Source organism: Lepisma saccharinum, chromosome 19 (genome assembly GCF_977018435.1).
Source record: "Lepisma saccharinum chromosome 19, izLepSacc3.1, whole genome shotgun sequence".
NCBI classification, from domain to species: domain Eukaryota; kingdom Metazoa; phylum Arthropoda; class Insecta; order Zygentoma; family Lepismatidae; genus Lepisma; species Lepisma saccharinum.
In genome coordinates, this window is record NC_139247.1 from 46,860,057 (window position 1) to 46,883,262 (window position 23,206).

Below are 23,206 nucleotides of genomic sequence, written 5' to 3' on the forward strand. Positions count from 1 at the left end.
CTCTTAGTGAATATTTACAGCTTTCATAGAGCAGTCACGACGGCAGACTCGGGTCAGGGGGGGAAATTCCCCCCCTTTGGACAGACTAGTTCGCTTCCCATACTCGAGGTCGTCACGAATTACAGATATCCGGGTTTATAATTAACTATTCTCTATAATGAATGCAATAGATAATTAGGGTATTTGGATTATCCGAATTGGATAGTCTACACAGTTCGTAGCATATTCATTGTAGTTCTCTGGATACAAGCACTACACTCTGGTCCAGGAATCTAAGCAGGAAGACCATGCATAACGGTATCGAAGGAGAGAAAGCGAGAAAAGCAGTGTGCGCTTCTCTAGCTGCAGCCATCCTTTCCCTCGAAGCACCCTTTCTCGCGTTCATTGGTTCATCGCGTTCACCACTTGCGCTGAGGACTTGTTTTTGTTCGCTTCCTCAAGACATTATCGGGACAGATTGTAGCTGCAGCCGCGTCTTCCCCTCCATGCATTCACTTCACCTCTCACGCGATCGTTGGACGAGCCCTTTCGAGTCCTACTTGCGCAGAGGGCTTGTTTTCGTTCACTTACTCCAGAGATCACCGGGATAGAGAGTAGACAATGAATTCTAATCAGAAATATTCTCACAATATTCACTTGCTCACAATACATTAAAACTTGCAAACATTTGTGCTATCTGAATTGATACGGCCCTTTACATACTGAAAACACCTTCTACTTGGCGTTAAACTACCGCCAATTACTACACAGTCGTTTTTTACAAATATAATGAAAGAATAACAATGAATTTTCAAAAAAGAACAAGCTATCATCCGCTCAACAATGGGGCGGGAATTTCTAGCTGACGAACTGCACTAACAATTAATATGGCACATGCTTTTTTATACCTACTCTTTTCCTGCCGGTTCTGGTTGAAATAAGGTCACATTCCACCGGGTTCGAGATTAATAACGGTCCAGACAGTCGGCATTCCAGCGATTTATTCTCATCACGTTTAATAGCATCTTTGATTTAGAGCGCCGCGGTGGTGGGAACATGAAGCTTTTGTGATTAACGCTTGTGATAATGGAGCATGGGTTTTTGCACAGGACGAAAAGTTTAAATGTCTTTTATCCAGGGAATGTTATTGTAGGAATTAGAATTTGGTTCATTCTTCTCCTAGGACGGTAGACTTTTATGTTGAACAAGTTTTTTGTTGTTTGACAAATATGTTTCAAGGCCCGTTTTACACACATATAGAGTAATTGGTTCTGATTACCGTTTAAAGTGACCCGGTAAAAATTGAGAGGTTCTCTTTTATATGTCTATATCTAATTTGGTAATTTGTTTGATTTGATTTTTGTTATTTAGCGTCGCTAATTGCGGCGATGAGGATGAAAATGATGAAGGAACACTCACAAAGAACACCCATGCTCAGGCTGAGATTCGAATCCGGAATGAACCACTTTTAAAATGCGATCTTTTCGGGATCCCGAACACTCGAGAAATTCCAAGTCATTTTGAATGTCCTTTTATTACAGTACCCTTCGGTACATAAGAACATGGATCAGAGGTACAATGAGGGAGCTCAGATTAAGTGGTCTCTGTTTCATATCTGTGCATCACGAAAAAGTTCCTGTTCCACAGACTACCCAGTTAATATAATACAATCATTTAGCTAACCAAAACCAAGCACGTTTTAGAAGGCCGCTGTGCGAGCCACTTTATCACATGTAATTTTATATTGTTTTTATTTGTGGTCATTGTTGTTATTCTTTTATTGTTATTTTCTATTGTCAGTACATTCCAACGTAAAGTGGCTAATGCTGTATTTGGAATCTGTTGTTAAATAAATAAGTGGGAACTTGACTAGGACGTCAAAATATTTTCAATTTTATGATTTCCAAAAGTAATAATAACGCTAATAGCCTAATAAAAAATGTAAAATGTAATTTCTGACTGCCCCCTTGAGAAAAAATTATGGGGGCCCCCTTGTAAATGCATAGGTGTACTGCGTACTCAGATAAAACACTTCTTTCTTTAACCCTGTGGAGTGCACAAGTTCATTTGAACACGAGTGTACACAAGGATGATATCATCAACACTTTTGCTTAATTTCTTGCATGCCCGACCACAGAAGAACGCGTTTACGAACCTCCCTCCATTCTCTATAACAATTTTTTTCATGTTTGTATGCTTTTTACCCGGCTTGCAACAGAAGGTCACAACATAGCACGTCTCCCACTAGAAGGATATTCCGTTCGCCACTTCAGAAACGAAAACCTTTGCACTCAATTCCTCTCCCAGAACCTTGGACGTCCAACAAAGGAAACAATGGCTGAATGCGCTATAAAAAGAACAGAGAACAAGAAACGGATACTGAAATGCTCTGACATGAAAAAGCAGCAATCCTCAGCAGAAAGAGACGACCACAAACAAAGCCATGCTTTTTGATGTTGAAAGTTCCTCTTTCACGCTCTGTTGCTCAGTTTTCTGAGATTTACTAAAGAGAAAACAAGCGTCTCTGCAGTTTGGGGTTAGATTTGCATATCGTCATATAATTGGCTGTTGAATGCGAATTAAACGTCTTTTTTTTTTGAGGGGGGATGCCCACTCAGTGGCGTATTTGTGATTTAATTTCGGGAGGTAGGCTTTTTTTTTGTGGGGTATGCAAATTTGTATATGGTTCCCGGTCACGTATTTACAAACCCTAGTGTTGCAGAACCAGAGGTATATAACGCTTTCTTATTGGCTGTGCGCACCGGAAGTGTTTATGTTTCGTGCTCATCGTTCCTTGCTTGTTCGTTTACAGAGTACTATGTCTATGGTTTACAGGAAAAGTATTGAAAAATTACGCTCGTTTTTATTTAGTAATAATGTTTGTAATCAAATTGTCGAAGTTTTACTTTGTAATATAATGTTGAATTTCTCTGAAAGGGCTTGCAATGAATGTGAAGTGATTTCTGCATTACAGGAGAAATTTTATAACTTGAAATATGCTAAGTAATGAAATTCCTGTACTGCACAACAAACTGTTGCAATGAGAAATTAGAAGCATAATATTGTTGAACAATATCAAGAATCTTTGGAAATGCCATTGAAAATACAATAAATTATACATATTAAGTTTACTGGGCAAACTACTTCAGTATTGTTTGCAATTAGTTGGAAAACATAAATTTCTCAATAGTCGTAAGTAGTTACAATGTTTCTACTAATGTGACTTTAAATAGGAAAATCATTCACTTCAAGAAGAGTTCTGCAAAACATTAATTTAAAAAATGTGCTGAAAATCAACTTCAGTTTAAAGGGGCTTCTTATCTTGTTGGGATAGATCTCTGAAATATACACTGTTAATTTGAACCCTGCCATCTAGCGTTAACTTGGAAGAACACTGCATTAACTTCCGGAATGACAGCCAATCAGAAGCCGATTATCGCTGGAGGTTCTACAGCACTATACGGTTTGTAAATACGCTACCCGGTCAGTTATTGTCTTCCGGTTCTACTAGTAAGTACGTTACAGCAGTGGTTTCCAAAATTTTCGTTTCACGACGCCCTAGTATTAGTGTTTGAAGATTTTTCCGCCGCGCCCAAGTCAGAATGTAGTCCTATCTAACACTTGGAACACTCAGTTATACCCCGTCCCAGCTAACTGTAGAGCAGGGCCACGCATACCGGCAGAGGAAGAGGAGGAAAATCGAGTGGTGAAAGCGCAGTGTTGCCAACCGTACGGTCGAGACCTTAGTCCGTACGCTAAATGCACGGCTTGTCAAAATTTGCTCTTGCAGTTTTATCCCTAATATTTCCCTAAGAAATTCTTAAACCAATCGTACGGACCTGGAGACAAATATACGGTCCGTTTGCCATGTGCGTTCGGTATTATACTTTTCAAAAGTTTGCAACGCTGCATAGCAAAGGAGGAAATCGGGTAACTCCCGTCTCCCATTACCCAATCCCTTTCCTCTCACTGTTCATTGGTGGAGCCGTCTCGCGTCACTACTTGCGCAGAGACTTGTTCTCGTTCGCCTGGTCTACAGTTAGCTGATACGAGGTTTAGTGTGGTTATGTTGCTTGGCTTAAGTTAAAAAAAATAGACAGATATTTCAAATAATTCACAAACATTTTACATGTAAAAAGTACTAAAATCATATCGATTGATGCACCAGAATGCATCGTTTGATGCACTAAAGTGTGTTTCATGGTTTCTTCAAAGAATCACATTCACATTTGATGCATTTGGGTGCATTTTTGTATGGCGTGAAAGAAACACCAAAGTGTATCATTTGATTCAAGTGAGGATTTCTCTCAGTAGAGATGCATCAGTTGATGTTCCTTGATGCACCTTCTGCATCTTTTTGGATGATGCACTTAAACGTTTGTTCTGAGCTACAGAGTTTATGTAGCTCAGACGAAATGTTTAAGTGCATCATGAAAAACTATGCATTCTGGTGCATCAAAATGCATCAAAACGCATCAACTGATGCATTGAAGTGCATCTCGACTGAAAGGAATCCTCGCTTGAATCAAATGATGCACTTTGGCGTTTCTTTCACGCCATACAAAAATGCACCCAAATGCATCAAATATGAATCTGATTCTTTGAAGAAACCATAAAACACACTTTAGTGCATCAATCGATGCATTCTGGCGCATCAATCTATATGATGCATTTAGTTCTCTGAGTATAGTTTTAATAATGCATATGTGCATCCGTGGTGGAGTGTGGGAAATTAAATCTCAGGATCAGTGATCGGTTAGTTCGTTGAACTCTCCAGCCTAATTATTGCCTATTTTTGTGGGAGCAGGAAAAGGTTTGTTATCCATTTTGCCTTGACTCATCTCACTCAACAGGTCGCTAGGTGCCGTGGCTTGCCACGAGTTGATAGCTTCCTGGAGATGAGGGTTTTCTCGAAAAGGTTTGTTATCCACCCAGTGGTTAGCACAACGCGCTATGACGCCAGGCGTCTCGGCATGGGTGTTCTTTGTGAGTGTTCCTTCATCAATTTAATCATATCATCACTCATCCACATGATCGCGATTAGCCAAAAAGGGGCCGAAAAGCGGCGCTAAATAAATCAAATCAATTCAAGGTGTTGAATATTGGAATGCTTTTGTTTCTTATTTTGTAGATAGATGGAAATTTTATTTGTCGACATTGAAGTCATTATTGTATGTTGAATAGTGGTCGTTTTGTGTTTCAAGTAAAGGTATGTGTAACACGCGTGCATATGGACCAATGTCTTTGGCCTGTGCATGCGCGACAATATGAAGGTTGAACTTAAGTTATAACGGTCAAATATTGAGTGACAAGTAATTAATCTAATTGCCCGTTAGTAGGAATTAATTGCAATTGGTATTATTAATATCCGTCGCGAATACAGGTGTCTAGCGAACTGCCTTAGCCAACACTAGCTTGCTCAACCACCGTTTTTCGCCCGAATTCGGATTTACATGCATTCTTATGGGAATAACAAGAAAAATGCAACTTCTAAACCAATGGACCGAATTGGATGAGATTTTAACCAGCGGAAGAACACATCATGAAAGTACTGATTCCAAGATTTGAGCCTAATCAGAACAGAACTACGGGAGTTATGAATTATTAAAGATTCATCGCTGAATTGAAAGGGAGAAGCTACCCTACTGAGATGTCCTTGCTTTTCGTGACTGACTACAATGGAGAAAGAGTTAGCCTAATCTCTGCGCGAGGGGCTGCTACCAAAGGTTAAGGACCGGAGTGAGCATTGACCAGGATAGGAGGACAACGGTCAAAGCACCAGAAACAATAAACAAGCACCTGATCATAGAGGGTAGCGCGTCACTACGTTCAAATCTGGAATAAAAGGGATGATTTGAAACAGTTTTGCCTAGAATCGCCACCGGAGTGTGAGCTACGCACGACCGAGCTGCGAGTTGCAAGCAGACTCGAGGTCTGGATTTGTTTTTCCTCGAGTGAGTGTTTCAGAGCCATGGAGTAGAGCAGAATATAGAACCAGGGGATCCTTCTCCCCCTCGCCGTCAACGCATCCGTGCACATACGTGTGGTTATGTGAGAATAACGCCAGACACGTCCACCTGTGTCAATCGTCCGAAACAACGTCCTAAGTAGTGAAAGTTAATAACATTTGATATCCATGTGAAACCGCGAATGGCTAATCGCGTGTGTTCGTCTCATCGCCCAAGTCGCGTATCTGTACTTACGAGTGACCGCGAAGAACTGACCTATTATTGCGCAAGTTGTCGTATGGAGTCGACAGTGAACGAGTGAAGCCAGGATTCGATGAGGCCAGATGGAGCTGCCGACTGATCCACTTTCGCCAACCAGGATAACCGCGAGGTGCAACGATGGACTGTGGGAGCCTTCCAGAACTGTAGGACCACTTTCACCCAACCCAGGTCAGAGGGAATGCAGCGAAGGTAAGATCCAACCATGAGCGTGTGTGAGAGAGATGACGACTATCTACCGCGAATCTGCGTGAATCAAATCATTGCTTAACTTAAATCAGTGCTATGGCATCCCTAGACATCTGTTTTCCGGCGGAGTAATCAAATGTTAAAGATGAGAGTTAATGTTAGCCGCAAACGATAGTTCATGAAATATATTTATACCTTCGGAAAAGATAGAAGGAGTTCGCACAAGGAACAATTATTCACTTTATGCTTAAAATCCTAAACGATAAATTGTAAAAGGCAATGTAGCCAGACATAACAAGAGTATGGTCAAAGTAGTAATTAATCTAACCTTTGTAATTGTCATATTGTCGCAATATGCCATAGAATGAGAGTATGAATGTGAGATCGAGTGAAAGAGGGCAAGATGTACTGTGTTTTTATCTGTGCTTTAATATATGTGTATATTCAGAAACACCGTAGTATATGTAACTTCATTTCAGGTATTTAAAATCAAATCCTCCTAGGTTTATTCTCGGTAACTCCGACTGTTAGGCACTTATCCTGACCGTATTATATTTCATGTAATGTTTAATTCGCCCAGCAGGTGAGGCGAGAGATTCTTCGTTGTTGCGTTGCTAAGCTCAGCTCAGTTGAGTTAGTTGAGTTAATTAGTTATTTATTAAATTAGCAGCCCGTGACAAAATATGGCGCCCGAACATTCGACGAGTAGGCAAATAAGATATGTAGGCATATAAAAAGGTGCCCGAACAATCGACGAGTAGGCAAAAAAGTAGACAAGTAAAATGTTGCCCGAACAAGCGACGAGTAGGCAAATAAATATGTAGGCATATAAAAGTTGCCCAAACAAGCGACGAGTAGGCAAGTAAAAAAGTACGCCGAATAATCGACGAGTATGTGAATAGACAAGTAAGGGTGTAAAGAGTAGGCAAATAGGAAGCAAATAGGAATTAGGCTCGTAGAACGATGTTACAGGCAGGCTAGTAAGGAACCTGGAGGTCACGAGTATTCTAATTAGTTGCTTATCTACTCAATGTGAATTTATTAAGTTTGATTGTAATGGTTAACAATCAGTTATGTCTATTACCCAAGGGAATTTAATACTTGTTGTTAAAGAGATAGTCTTCAGCCTACGAATGTCTACGACAGGGTACCAGAATTTAACGCTAAGGGGGAACTAAGATTTTTTTGTTGAAAATTAAATAATTGCAACCTGTAACTGAAAATCCTGATAAGAATCTATAAAGACGTTTCCATTTAAAGTATTAATGTGTAATTTGTACGGTGATTTTAATTAACTGAATATGCAATCGATGTGTAGCTAGAACCATTTTGTGTGTTTTTATGGTGTAATAGTGAAATACTTTGTCGCGACTATAGCATTTTTCCATAGCAGAATTATTAGAGAATCTTATTATTTTATTAACAATGGGCGTTATTAACTTCGGACGATAAAGGACAAAAGGACACGCGTTATGACACGGAAGCAGGTGAGGGGTGCGATCCCCGGGATCTGAAACCAGAAACCAGGAAAAGAATTTCGATATCTTTTTCCTTCGGCGATAGCCAGCCACGAGAAGAAGAAGAAGAAGAAGATTGGCATGCAAAGAACTACTCGTCTCCGCCAGAGATTAACGAACAATACCATGGACCGCCCAGGGGCTGAGAATTCTACAGATGCAGGCGCTTCGTCAGCCGGCAACGTTGATAAGGATCTAGGGAAAGATCAGTCGGTAACAGGGTTGCCAGTTCCAGAGAAGATGGACGTGCAGGCCATGTTCTCTCAGCTAATCAGCTATATTGAAGCCAGAGATGAAGAAAGAGAACAGAAGAGGAAGAGAGAAGAAGAAGAAAGGCGGAAGATAGAGGCTGCCGAAAGGAGAGAGCAGGAAGAAAGGAAGGAAGAACGCCGAAAACAGAAGGAAGAAATGGAAGAAAGAAGAAGAAAAGAGTGGGAAGAAAGATGGGACCGCCGTTTCCAAGTACTGCTATCCGAAAATGACCGAATGAAGGAGAAAGTACTTCAGTCGGAGAAGGATTGCGAAAGGAGACACGAAGAGACAAACATTAATGTAGTCACAATGGAGAAAGATCTGCGTGTAGAGTTACGTCAGGTTCAAGAAACAATTGGAACGCTGGACGCAAGAATGACCGAGAATCAGACGGGCATAACCAGCCGATTAGAACGACTGGAAGCGGAGACACGTGAATTGAAGGATTTCCAAATCACGCAACGGAGAAGAAACGAGGACGAAGAGATTCGCCGATTGGAGACAACGTCCAGTGATGCGAACCCAACCCCTTTGCTCGTCGCAGCAGACGTGACCGACCAGCTGACCTGTCAATCAGCACCAACTTCCTTGGATCGCCAAGCAGCGCGTGATGTCATCGGCCGGAGCGGGAGCTCGCCGAGCTTGAACGCTTTCGCCCAGCAGGAGACACGCAGTGTGTCCAACCCGGAGTCGAATACTCGCGGAATCTTCTCAAAAGTCGGAATGGATAATTTTCAAACGTACAACCCCGATCACGACGAGGCTTTACCGTCAATGTTCATACGGGACTTCAAGGAAGATTGTTTGTTGTACGGAGTCGATAGCCCAGACTACTTGAGGCTAATGCGAAAATTACTCAAAGGGAGTGCAAGGATCTGGCTAGAGCAGCGGAATCCACTATTTAATAGCTTTGAAGAGTTTGAACAAGCATTTCTGCAACAATTTCAAGGTCGCCAGCTAGTAGAACGCAAAATCACTTTGCTTAGAAATCGCAGGTTTGATGAGAGCCAGAAAATCACCTATAAACAATTCTTTTGGCAGCGAGTGAGTGATTTCCACGCCCTGAAGCCCGGAATTGAGCCAGTTGAAATGTTAGCCGCAATACGTGCGATGTTTCCGCATTATGTGCAACGTCAGCTAACCGGAGATGCACTTTCCAACCTGGACACGATGTCGATGATTCTTTGCGATTTGGACGCGCTGGAGCAAGAGAAACGAGCATCCTGGGAAAACAAGAATCAGAGAAGAAAGTTTGGAGATTTTGATGAAGGAAGGCAAGGGGGATTCCCGAAAGTAAACTTGGCGACAAACAATAGTCGGAGACAGAACTCTGGGAGGAACAATAGAGAAGCTTATCCCCAGCGAGGCCAGTACAGCAATCACCGCCCACAACAACAACACTTCAGAGATGATAGAGATGGAGAAAACGCGAGATGGCAACACTGCCGGGGTCAAAACAACCCGAGTCAAGTTGAGAGGAATCGTGCTGTGAATGCGGTTAGAACAGTCGTGTCCCCACAGACTACTGCTAATTTACCCGACTGGAATAGACCGTCTACTAGCCGTAGCGGGAACCCACTCTCCCCAGATTACCAACCTAGACGAAGTGGACTGAGGCAAGAACAGCGATCTCTGGAGCAGATAACCGATATTCAAGGCCCGACGGGAGACTAGAAGACTCCTTTGCCAGTCCGGCTCATGTCAAAGGAGACACTGAAGAAAATATTGCACTAGAGCCACCCCGATTGTAAAGTAAACAATAGGAAAATTAGAGATTATTTTTTTTGATATTAAAAGGCAAAAAATGTAGACCTTTCTTATAATTAATGCAAGAAGTATGCAAACATATGTGTGAGAGGGAACAAATTGCAAATCAAATATTTACATATATCTTATCTAGCTTATTATTCAGTATTCACATTAATATGTATAAAACTACAGGGTGTATCCAAAGTTAGTAGGTATGTAGTAATACGTTGAGATTTCCATGTTAAAATGTGCTTTATATTGTATTCTTGTATACTTTATCATATTCGTTTATATTATCATAATTATAGTACAATTGCAGAAAGTATAACTTCATTCTAATGTTGAGTTAAAAGTTATACAGTCCAGGGTTCGAGTCCCTATTCAGACGCCTAAGTGTGCGATCACTAACAAATATCATTGATATGTGGTATGAATTTTTTCCTGTCACTCGCAAGTTCGTTCTGAAAAAAATTCATAATTAAAAGGAGGGGAATGTTATAACGGTCAAATATTGAGTGACAAGTAATTAATCTAATTGCCCGTTAGTAGGAATTAATTGCAATTGGTATTATTAATATCCGTCGCGAATACAGGTGTCTAGCGAACTGCCTTAGCCAACACTAGCTTGCTCAACCACCGTTTTTCGCCCGAATTCGGATTTACATGCATTCTTATGGGAATAACAAGAAAAATGCAACTTCTAAACCAATGGACCGAATTGGATGAGATTTTAACCAGCGGAAGAACACATCATGAAAGTACTGATTCCAAGATTTGAGCCTAATCAGAACAGAACTACGGGAGTTATGAATTATTAAAGATTCATCGCTGAATTGAAAGGGAGAAGCTACCCTACTGAGATGTCCTTGCTTTTCGTGACTGACTACAATGGAGAAAGAGTTAGCCTAATCTCTGCGCGAGGGGCTGCTACCAAAGGTTAAGGACCGGAGTGAGCATTGACCAGGATAGGAGGACAACGGTCAAAGCACCAGAAACAATAAACAAGCACCTGATCATAGAGGGTAGCGCGTCACTACGTTCAAATCTGGAATAAAAGGGATGATTTGAAACAGTTTTGCCTAGAATCGCCACCGGAGTGTGAGCTACGCACGACCGAGCTGCGAGTTGCAAGCAGACTCGAGGTCTGGATTTGTTTTTCCTCGAGTGAGTGTTTCAGAGCCATGGAGTAGAGCAGAATATAGAACCAGGGGATCCTTCTCCCCCTCGCCGTCAACGCATCCGTGCACATACGTGTGGTTATGTGAGAATAACGCCAGACACGTCCACCTGTGTCAATCGTCCGAAACAACGTCCTAAGTAGTGAAAGTTAATAACATTTGATATCCATGTGAAACCGCGAATGGCTAATCGCGTGTGTTCGTCTCATCGCCCAAGTCGCGTATCTGTACTTACGAGTGACCGCGAAGAACTGACCTATTATTGCGCAAGTTGTCGTATGGAGTCGACAGTGAACGAGTGAAGCCAGGATTCGATGAGGCCAGATGGAGCTGCCGACTGATCCACTTTCGCCAACCAGGATAACCGCGAGGTGCAACGATGGACTGTGGGAGCCTTCCAGAACTGTAGGACCACTTTCACCCAACCCAGGTCAGAGGGAATGCAGCGAAGGTAAGATCCAACCATGAGCGTGTGTGAGAGAGATGACGACTATCTACCGCGAATCTGCGTGAATCAAATCATTGCTTAACTTAAATCAGTGCTATGGCATCCCTAGACATCTGTTTTCCGGCGGAGTAATCAAATGTTAAAGATGAGAGTTAATGTTAGCCGCAAACGATAGTTCATGAAATATATTTATACCTTCGGAAAAGATAGAAGGAGTTCGCACAAGGAACAATTATTCACTTTATGCTTAAAATCCTAAACGATAAATTGTAAAAGGCAATGTAGCCAGACATAACAAGAGTATGGTCAAAGTAGTAATTAATCTAACCTTTGTAATTGTCATATTGTCGCAATATGCCATAGAATGAGAGTATGAATGTGAGATCGAGTGAAAGAGGGCAAGATGTACTGTGTTTTTATCTGTGCTTTAATATATGTGTATATTCAGAAACACCGTAGTATATGTAACGTCATTTCAGGTATTTAAAATCAAATCCTCCTAGGTTTATTCTCGGTAACTCCGACTGTTAGGCACTTATCCTGACCGTATTATATTTCATGTAATGTTTAATTCGCCCAGCAGGTGAGGCGAGAGATTCTTCGTTGTTGCGTTGCTAAGCTCAGCTCAGTTGAGTTAGTTGAGTTAATTAGTTATTTATTAAATTAGCAGCCCGTGACAAACTCCAAAAGGAATAATGTTTGGACGCCACTGCTTATAATCAAGGAGTCCCGAGATTTGTTTCATATTCTTGTTATTTGGCGTCGCATTATCTGCTCATTTGACTTTTTCCGACAATGAGAAAGATTGATGAGTAGGGAGCGGAAGTTGATGACCTAAAAAATATAGCTATAAGACCTATAGAATGTCCAAAAAAAATGGGAAAAAATTACGTAAAAAATGCAAAAAATGACCATTAAATTTGTTAGTTTCAGGTTAAAAATTGAAATAAAAAGGAAATTAAACAAAATGCAATATTGCTTTTTTAAAAAAAAAGACACCAAATGATACCACTAGCACATTGAATTAAAATATGCAACGAGGATTTCCAATGGAAACAACCGAATAATTTTAAAACAATTTAATGAAAAAGTCGTACACACTGAATGAATTGGTGTAAAATGCATTAATTTCCCGCATCTGTGCTTGCGAGATCTATATAGGCCTATGTTCACCTTGGTGAAAAGAGAAAAGACTCAAGAATATTACCAAAATGAAAGAAGTGATAAAATATGACGAAACAATACACCGAATGTAGCCAAAAATGACGGGAAAATGACCTAAAACCTGAAAATTTGCAAAAAATGCAAAAAAAAAATGCACTTTAAAATTACCATCTTTGGGTTCTAGACGAAGTGTAATATTGTGAATATTTAATGGGTATCGTGTCCGAGATGTCAGAAAAAAGACATTTCATCAACTTCCGCTCCCTAGTGATGAGTAAATTAAATTGATGAAAGGTCACTCAGAAAGAACACCCATGCCCGGTAGGGATTCGAACACAGGAACTTCGTTGCCCATTCCGTAAGTTAACCACCGAAACCGGCTTTCGTAGAGACTCAGCAATCAACTACACCCAACTCTAAATATCTCTGGGACTCTTCATGCTATAAGTATAAAATTTTGTGGACTAGAATACCAATATAATATACAATGGTGTGGGAAAGGCACCACTTTATGCAGCTCCGATTACCCTATTAGAAACAAACTTTTGACAAATCTTTCCTCAGTACACGGTACCTACTGCCTGCACATAGATTGCAGTAAAGATGAACACCCGCCCAGCTGGGACAGTTTTGGTTCGTATCCTAAGCAACCGTCACATAAAAAAGAAAAATGCATGATGAGACTAGAATGAAAAGAAATGGGGAAAAGCAAATAAAGCGGTTGCACCGTGAGCGAACAATTACACGGCAAACAGTAATATAATTATTAGCAGGCGGGGAACAACAAGCAAAGAAAAAACTAATACGAACATGTGCACGAGAGCATGTATGAACAAATTGAACCGTAGCAGATTTCGAAGAACATCTTTATCTCACCTTGGAAGCTGTTCACTGCAATGCCCATCGCTCAGGCATTGTATATGCAGCGAACAAGTCGTTGTAAGTGGAAGATTGATTGATTGATTTGGTGTTTTAAGTCCACTTTATGGACAGTAAGGCTAATCGGGACAGGGCCTACAGTTTGAGGTGGGATCCGAACCAGTATGTGCCTCCACCGGGTTGGAGGTGGAAGATTAGTACCATTCATTCATTCATTTTTCAAAGTGGAATAAAGACGAAATGTGACATGTTGAAAGTGAAGTAGACAGACTAAATGAACGGCCTTGAAATTAGGCGGGTGGCAGAATTTCGCGCTGTTGCCACGTCGGAGCACAACCCCGCGTGTGCGGAGGCTTAAGAGAATGAAATATCTTGTTGTAGAGTTGGTCTTTGTAATCCACGTGATACAAACTGACAGTATTTGCTCGAAAGGTCAGGGATGACACAAAAGTGGCCCGGAGAGAGGTCTGTGACGCTCGAACTAGGCAACGCAGCCCGGTTGACGTTGCCACACAGTGCGCGGGAACCAGCGACTGTTGTCCCGCTCTCGCTTTGCTTTTCCCATATGTGGCACCAGCGCAATTCTGTCCAGCCGCCTATTTTCATGACCACGAGTTTAGATATTTTCACGCCCTATGCAGGATTGTGGTTTAACGCCCCCGGGCACTACCAAGCATCGACATTTTATGTGCTTCCTTTTCGATCGATATTTTATCTTGTGCAATAGTTCATGATATTTACATCCCACAAATTTTGAACTGAGGAAACAAAGAAAAACTGATTAAAAATTATATTGGTTGTATTTAAAGAATCAAAGTTTGCAACTCTGATTAAAAAAAACAAATTTGGCACATTCAAGAATATTTCAGTCATGTCTTTTGGTCTGAAGAATATCTTTTAGAACGTACTATCACTTCTATTTTTGGAAACAGAGAATTCCAGAAATGTGTTTTCAGAATTTACCTCTGACAAGGGTAAATTTTAGTGTTGCCCACGAGACGAGACATTGGCCTGTCTCGTCTCGTGGAGTCTCGTGGAAATGCTGTCTCGTCTCGAAAATATTCGCTTGTCTTATGACACATGGTCAATTTCGTCTCGTCTCGAATTTTTAAAAGCTTGTCCCGTCTCGTCCCGTGGGCAACACTAGTAAATTTGCCATTAAAAACCACCCGTCGCATATTCTAACTTTTTTTTTAACTCTTTGAATGCGCCCTAGGCCTTAGACCTCCCGGTGGCGTATTTCACATGTGCACATTGAAATAGAGATTGGGGGCGTGGTTTGTGTATGAATGCCCCCTATTGGCTAGCAGACTGCCTCAATGATATAGGATAGGACACTGGCATTTATTTCATTGACTTGTGCGAACACTTTCTGTAAACCACAGACTACAAGCAGAACCATCTAGTGGGAAATATACAACGCAATCGGATAGTAATCAATACTCGTAAAGCGAGTAGACTTTCTTATTGGAAATAAAAGCGGCAATAATTTTTAAAATGTTGCGTTGGATGAAAATTCTTATAGGATTATTTAATATATTGGGTCATTTTCCGCTTTTCGTCAGATGCAAACAAGGAGCATTTTTAATTCCTACTTTAAAAGTCTGTCAAAACCTTGAGTAGGGCCAAAACCTTAATTTCGACTACATAAGCGCGCGGCTATTTGTTTTGTAAAAAGTTGTTACAAACCAGATATTACATATTGGAAACAACAACACAAGATGAAAAGATAGGAGTTTCAAAAAAGAAAAGTAGATGGCAGCACATTTAGAAGGAATATAAATAAATCGCTGGATGATAAGTATGGATTTAGTGAAAGTGAACTACAATGCAAAGATGTAGAAAAGATCAAAGCAATGTATAAAAAGTAGAAAATAGATGGAAAAGGAAAATATAAGTGGTTTACATCTTTCCACAAGTTCAAGCCTGTAGTCAATTGTTAGGCACGCCATAGAAGTACTCAATAAAGAAAAAAATAGACCAGCCAATCAGAAACTTCTCCATTACAAGCCACGCCCCAAATCTCTATTTCAATGTGCATATGTGAAATACGCCTCCCGGTGCACCCCTCACTATGGGTCTGGGAATAGAGACGGAATATGACGTATTCAGTGGAATAAAGACGAAATGTGAGGTGTTGAACATGGATTAAAGATGAAATGTGCATGCCCAAAGTGAAAAAAAAGACGAAATATGGAGGATTCTAAACGCATGTATTCCATTTGCAAAATCGAATTAAGATATAATGTGTCATGTTTCATTTGGAATGTAGATAAAAGATGCCGATACGATCTTGATTTGTCCTGTAGGTACCTGTGGCCAGAAAGATCTGCTACACTTTGACATCAACAATGTAAGAAGTACGGCACAAATTAAGCCCAAGTGTAAGGTTTCGAACACTCGAAAGTAGCAACATAACACACCTCTGCTGGTATTGGCTCCGAACTGAGGTTCTAAACGGAAATATGGGAGTCATTTGTATTACAGAGCGAGGCAAAACTCAGGTTACATAGGTGATATATGGACCACCACGCAGACGTCTTACGCAACTGAGAACATGGAAGTCAAGCCTGTATTGAAGCAGATGGTGGCCACACTTGAAATGTGGCAATTACATATCAACCATGTGTATAACTGTATGCAAGTATTTGTTTGCCTACGTAACCTGATTTTTGCCTCCCCTTGTAGAAGTGGCATTCAGCCATGGAAAACTATGAGCCCCTACTATTTGGAGGTACACTCCCGTTAAGATAATGTGTGCACAAACTTCAACTGTCCAATCTCATAAAATGAGTCACTTCCTCCACAAGACTACTGGTATTAAGGCTGTATGGGAGAAATAAATACTTTTTTCCATAACTGTACATACAGAACCCCAAATATATCAAGTCGAGGTTGATGCATTTTGGATGCATTAGTTGATTAACTGATTGAGTTGGTGTTTTAAGTCCACTTTATGCACAGCAAGGCTAATCGGGACTGGACCTACAGTTTAAAAGTGGGATTTGAACCAGTATGTGCCTCCACCGGGAATCGAACCCGGGACCCCTCGACTACCTACCACTGCACCATCGGGGAGGCCGTGGATGCATCAGTTGAAACAGTTAAACGTGTAATTTTAGTTTCTTTCAAATTGTCGTGATGCATTTTTGGTTCACACGGGACAGGAGCTGGTAAAAATACCCTTTCATGCAGAAGCGCATTATTAACAGTTTATGTCCGTGGTATGGAGTAAAAAAATAGGCACTTGCCACCATTTTTGGTGCAAAATAAGATGAGTAGCACACACAGTACAAAAGCGCGCAGTGTGCTTCGACGCAAAGAGATTCCATGTTGGAAACATTGTCAAGAAGACGTTTTCTTTCAGTTTGTCCCATCACCCATCGCATCTCTTCATTACTCGTACAGTCACGGACACTGCTGGGTTGTAAGAATTCCATTAAAAGTCAATGCATTTATTACAACCCAGAACTGTCCGTGACTGTACAAGCGTCATGATTAACTCAAGAGGTAGAGCGGATGTACGGGGTGGCCCTTTGTCGAGACACCCTTCCACCTAGTACACCCTGGGCCACTGACGTACGCAGGATTTTCTTTCGGGAGGGCTGGAATAGTACAATAGTACATAGCTGTTTTCTAGGGGGGGCATACACAATATGATATTTCTTATTTTTATAACATTCTACTCTCAAAAATGACAACATGGGAACATTTTAAGAGGAGTTTGCATTTTCCACTCTGGTTTTTCCCCGAGTTCTTCACTGCATTTATTTTAAAATATTGATTTTCTCAAAAATTTCAAAATTTCGGAGGGGGCTGTAGTCCCATCAGCCCCCTCTGCGTACGCCAGTGCCCTGGACTACATTTTGCAGACTAGTGAGGCTGGGGTCTGAACTCTCAGCCAGTATAATCCTCTGTGGAACTCATGTTGTGTCGTCCGCATATAGGTTGTGATCGTCCCTTCTTCCATTTCATCCTATCGCCATTTCATCCTATCGCATTTCGACAAACGTGGCAGAAACAGGAAGTAAAATAAATCAAATCATTCATTCAATCTACAAAATTTAGCCGACCTCAATGGCGGAGTGGTTAGCGCGGAATCAAACGGCGCCAGAGGTCACGTGTTCGAATTCCGGCCTGGGCATGGGTGCTCTTTGTGAGAAAAAGGTAAATGTTATACCGGGTGGTCCAAAAGTCCCGGAACGGTCACATATCGTGAGAAATACACATCGAATCGGAAAACGAAAAAATACGTGTTTAATAAGTGAAAGAAAGTTATTCAATGATATCACACTTGATTCCCCACCCCACTCATTTTGTATTATAGAATCGGAAAGAGGACTTCATTCCGAGTCCAACGAGCTATCAACCATCCTCCTAGCTCAATTAGGAACGGAGATATGGCGATTTTAAATCTTCGCACTGCTATATAAATATATATAAAAGGTGGAAATTTCATTAAACACAAAAAAATTTCAAAGGGACGCTCTGCCCCTATTTTAGCTACAGTGAAAGCGATTGCAGATTCGGAATCTGCACGTGAAGACCTTTCAATAGAGTATATGGTAGACCCTCTTCCATATACTCTATCGCTTTAACTCTAGCTCAATTAGGGGCAGAGCGTCCCTTTTATTTTTTTTTGGGTTCTATGAAATTTTCACTTTTTTTTTCTTTTTTTTCGTTGGACTCGGATTGAAGTCCTCTTTCCGATTCTATAATACAAAATGGGGTTTCCATTTAAATTTTCAGAGTTGCCCCCTCCCCTACCCCAAGGGGGGCGGGGGTGGGGAATCAAGTGTGATATCATTGAATAGCTTTCTTTCAGTTATGAAACACGTATTTTTTCGTTTTCCGATTCGATGTGTATTTCTCACGATATGTGACCGTTCCGGGACTTTTGGACCACCCGGTATAAAATAACCTAAACAGAATTAGAACTATGTCTGTCTCTCTCTCTCTCTCCCGGTCACACACACACACACACACGGACACACAAACACACACATTCCTAGCAACGTCATTCAAACAGACTAAGCGCTATGAATATAATCGGACAGGGTGACATCGCTAATAATGCCCTTTCACCCAGAACTGATTGAAAATCATGCAGTATTAATATGTATTAATATGTATAGGGTTTGCTACGTGTCATCTACACTAGCAAAAACTAGGGAACAACGAAAGAAAATTAACCTGTCAATTACCCTGATCAATATTCCATGACGGACAAGTTGGACAAAATGTCACTGGACACGTCCCAATAAACACATCACGTAATACTGAATATAAAAGCGCTGTGATACAAAGCGTGGCATGAAAAGGCCAATAATATATGAAAACCCGAACAGTGAGGAAGCTAGGTGATAGATAAAACTCAATTCATGCCTATTATTAGTTTGAATACCACAATGCACCCGACAACACGGAGTCGACGTATTGCGTGTTGGCACGATAAAAATCCGTTCTGTCCGTTTTCTTGTAGCGGTGTCAGATTTTGCATTCACACTAGAATTACTTCCATGAAAAATTGCAAAGGAATTCGCAGAATCCAAGTATATTGTCCGAATTGTATATTTGTCGGAACGTGTATTCCTTATCGTTAACGATCATTGTAATGTCACGAGAAATAGCGAATTCATAATCACAAGAACGTCAAACGTGGAAAGTTTCTGTACAATGATATAGAGGCACTCAAATATCAACCTCTCTTTCACGTAGTACTGAGTTTTGCATACTAATGAGGCTCCGTCTTGTGACGTCCATATGTGTTTGTAATTACCCCTTGATTCATCTCTTCATATCAACATTAATTCCATCGTCGCGATTAGCCAAAAGTGGCACAAAACCGACGTAGAAAACCTAATTCAATCAATAAACGAATTCCTTATAATTACTAGCGTACGCAGGTTTATTTTCGTAGGGGGGCTGACATTTTAGAAGTGAACATCATACGTTGCGATCTAGGTATATAAAATACTGCATTTCATAATTACCATTCTAAACCTTCGTTTACAATTTGTTCAAAGACAAATTTGGGAGTCATTTTAATGGGAGTGTGCCTTTATCACTTTGATTTTCACGAGTTCTTTATTGATTTCGTTTCACAATTTTGATTTTCTTAAAAATTCGGGAGAGGCAGTAGCCCTATAGATTCGCAATCAAGAACATCAGTGTGTGAATTAAAGTAGAAGTTAGGTTGAAATTGAATAAATAATATGCATACATATATAATACTGCTTCCGTTATGTAAAAATTATAGAATCCTCTACATGTATTATGAAATTACAGAAGTTAATGTTACGGATTTTGGATGAGAGAATTTTAATTTGATTAGATTGGATTGATTTGGTTTTTTAAGTCCACTTTATGCACAGTAAGGCTACAGTTTAAAGTGGGATCCGAACCACTATGTGCCTCCACCAGGTATCGAACCCGGGACCCCTTCATTACAATGAGACGACGCTACCACTGCGCCATCTGGGAGGCCCAATTATAATTTGAGGCCTTTCGTTATTTACAATACTGAAAGCAAATGCCTATTATCGTGGCTAGAAATTCAGGCTGTCGAACAGCTATCAGGTGATCAACGAAGCCTATTTTGTCATGTGGGACATCATGAATTAATATTGTTGTCGGCAGTTGCGGGGATTGGGTTCCAAAACTAGAGGGGGGGCAAGTGGCAAAAGTTAGGGGGGGGGGGCAAGGACAGTTTAGTTTCCCTTGGTAGATAAGGTTTAGAATAGTGCGGAGGTAAATGTGGTAAAAGTAAGGGGGTAACTACCCTCCGCCCCTAATCGCCTCTACTGGTTGTCGGTAAACTATAGTATGGCGGTTTACATGACAAAAACATTCTCAGAGCTAATTAGTAACATGTATGTTAATTCAAAATATTACTATACTGTATTACATAAAATGTTTTAAATTCGCAATACTTTTTAATGCGAGAATGTGCATGGTATTTACAATGTTGTTCTATTTTGAATAGCATTGTATTAACGCTCTCTGTTGGCCTATTCCGTAATTATTGCACTCAATACCACGGGCGACTAGGGAGAGCATTAGCACCTTGGAAAATACATGCTAACAGCACCAAATCTGGCATGCCTAACTTATCCACGTAGGCATATTATAGCATAAATAAGCATGCAAATAGGTTTGGCAAGTCATATTTTGTTTATTTATGCTATTATATGCAAACGTGGACAGGTTCGACAGGTCAGGTATGGTGCTGCTGACATGCATTTGCCAAGGTGCTAATGCTGTCTCGAGCCGCTCGTCTCAATACACTAGACAGAAATACATTGTAAATTGGTCAATAGAAGAGGGAAGTAACTAAATTGATAGAAGTGCGAGGGGTGCATATATTATCATTTACCAAAAGAAACTACATCTGATAGACTTTGCGCTCGCCTCTGTGACGGAATAGTTGACGTGAAATGCCCTTCGAAACTACAGGCCCCAGGTTCGAACCTTTCAGAGCATGTATAATTGTGTTTGTCCAGCGAAAGTCTCCCCGATGGCGTGGTGGCAACCTCGTCGCCTAGTAATCAAGGAGTCACGGGTTCGATACCCGGTGGAGGCAGGGCTTTAAACTGTTAGTCTAGTCCCGATTAGCCCTACTGTACATAAAGCGGGCTTAAAGCAAAAACTGAATCAACCATTGTTTGTCTAACCCATTTCATAAGATGATCATTCATCCTCATCGTTGAGATTATCTCAAGAGCTAGAAAAGCACTACGTGATGGAGTGGTCAGCGTAACAGAGTACGAAGCCCTAGGTCTAGGTTCGAAAGCATGGATATATAATTTTGTTTGTTGCATTGGCCATTTCGTTAGTTCATCGTTCCATTCATTTTCATCCTCACGATTCACCCAAGAGGTAAAAGTGCGACGTAAAAGTCGAAATAAATAGAGAGGAATATAGGAAAGCGACGTAAAATAAACGAAATAAAAAGAGAGGAAGATAGAAAAGCGACGTAAAATAAACGAAATAAAAAGAGAGAAAGATATAAAAGCGACGTAAAATAAACGAAATAAAAAGAGAGGAAGATAGAAAAGCGACGTAAAATAAACGAAATAAAAAGAGAGGAAGATAGAAAAGCGACGTAAAATAAACGAAATAAAAAGAGAGAAAGATAGAAAAGCGACGTAAAATAAACGAAATAAAAATAGAGGAAGATAGAAAAGCGACGTAAAATAAACGAAATAAAAAGAGAGGAACATAGAAAAGCGACGTAAAATAAACGAAATAAAAAGAGTGGAAGACACGAATTTTGTCGTTCTTAAGATAACCTAATCGGGACTGGACCTATAGTTTAAAGTGAAATAAGAACCTCTATGTGCCTCCACTGGGTATCGAACCCGTGACCCTGTTGTTACAAGGAGAAAAGCAACGTCAAATAAACTAAATAAAAATATAGGAATATAGAAAGGCGATGTAAAATAAACGAAATAGAGTTCCAGAACCTTCAAAAATTGTCACAGAGGAGCGTAAACACAAAAATGACCCAACGGGTCACAATACTTACGTGTATAATCAGAGAACAAGGAAGTGTCAATCTTGATAACTGTATACATGCTACGATGCAACAACTACAAGCTTGCTTTCACTTCCATTCGAATTTCTAGCCTCCCGAATCACTGATATCACAATTCAACCCGCACACAAACACACACAGGCACAAAAGTAATTTGAGGGGAACTTTCCGATTCACCCACTTCGAAATCAGCACGCACCCAGTCAGCTGTTGGGGTCACGTGATCCGTAAATATCGATTGTTGATAAACACTGCAAGAGGGAGGGGGGGTAATTCTTATTGACCACGAAGTTCACACGGCGCCTTTTTTTAACTCCCTGCGCTTTTCAACTGTTCCCATATCCCTGGCTCTCATTCGAAAATAGCACACCAGGTCGTACAGGGGGGAAAAAAATTCGCTCCCGAACGAACGCGAATCTACTATCGCACAGCACGTCTGCCGCTGTTCGTTTGCGGAAAGAGTAAGTAACTTTTAGTTCGTCTCCCGGCACCTAGAGAGCGTTGCTTTCCACATTTAACTGCCTGTTATTGGTTGATGAGAAGGTCAGTGCAGCGACTTGCTGTAGCGGCCTCTTCGACCTCACTCAATGGAAGTCGTGGCTACTCCTCCTTCTGCCCCATTTGCAGTGTTGCTAACTCGATTAGGAAGTTACCGAAGTTAGCTATCAATTCTGTCGAGCGAGACTTCTGCGCTCACGTGCTGGGCGCTATTCTTGATCGATTTGGTGTTTTAAGTCTACTTTATGCACAGTGAGGCTAATCGGGACTGGACCTACAGTTTAAAGTGGGATCCGAACCACTATGTGCATCCATCGGGAATCGAACCCGGGACCCCTTGATTACAAGGCGACCACTGCGCTATCGGGGAGGCCTCGGGCGCTTTTCTGTTTGATATCTGAGGCAGCAATGTGATACAGAAATGTTCCGAACAGTACATTGGACCTTTGAAAGTACTTTCTTTACAAGTAATGGCTACTTGGGCCTATGGCCGCCCTTTGGTTTTTTTCTCGGGGGGGGGGGGGCAGCAGTGCTTAAAGGGGAGGAGAGGTGGGGTGATGCTTTCCCCTAGTTAAGAGAATTCTCATAGA

General features: G+C 40.9%; 1 protein-coding gene across 3 annotated transcripts in view; it reads right to left on the reverse strand.

Annotated features, from left to right (window-relative positions):
* The window catches only part of Octbeta2R (Octopamine beta2 receptor), a 195,403-nt gene that overhangs the window by 96,482 nt on the left and 75,715 nt on the right, over positions 1-23,206 (reverse strand). The window contains exon 1 of one of the 3 annotated variants that reach the window (XM_083140833.1): positions 22,110-22,554. The exons of the other annotated variants lie outside the window; for them this stretch is intronic. The gene's annotated coding sequence lies outside the window, so the exon portion shown is untranslated. Of the gene's footprint in view, positions 1-22,109; positions 22,555-23,206 lie in introns of those variants that run through there. 3 annotated transcript variants of the gene reach the window in all.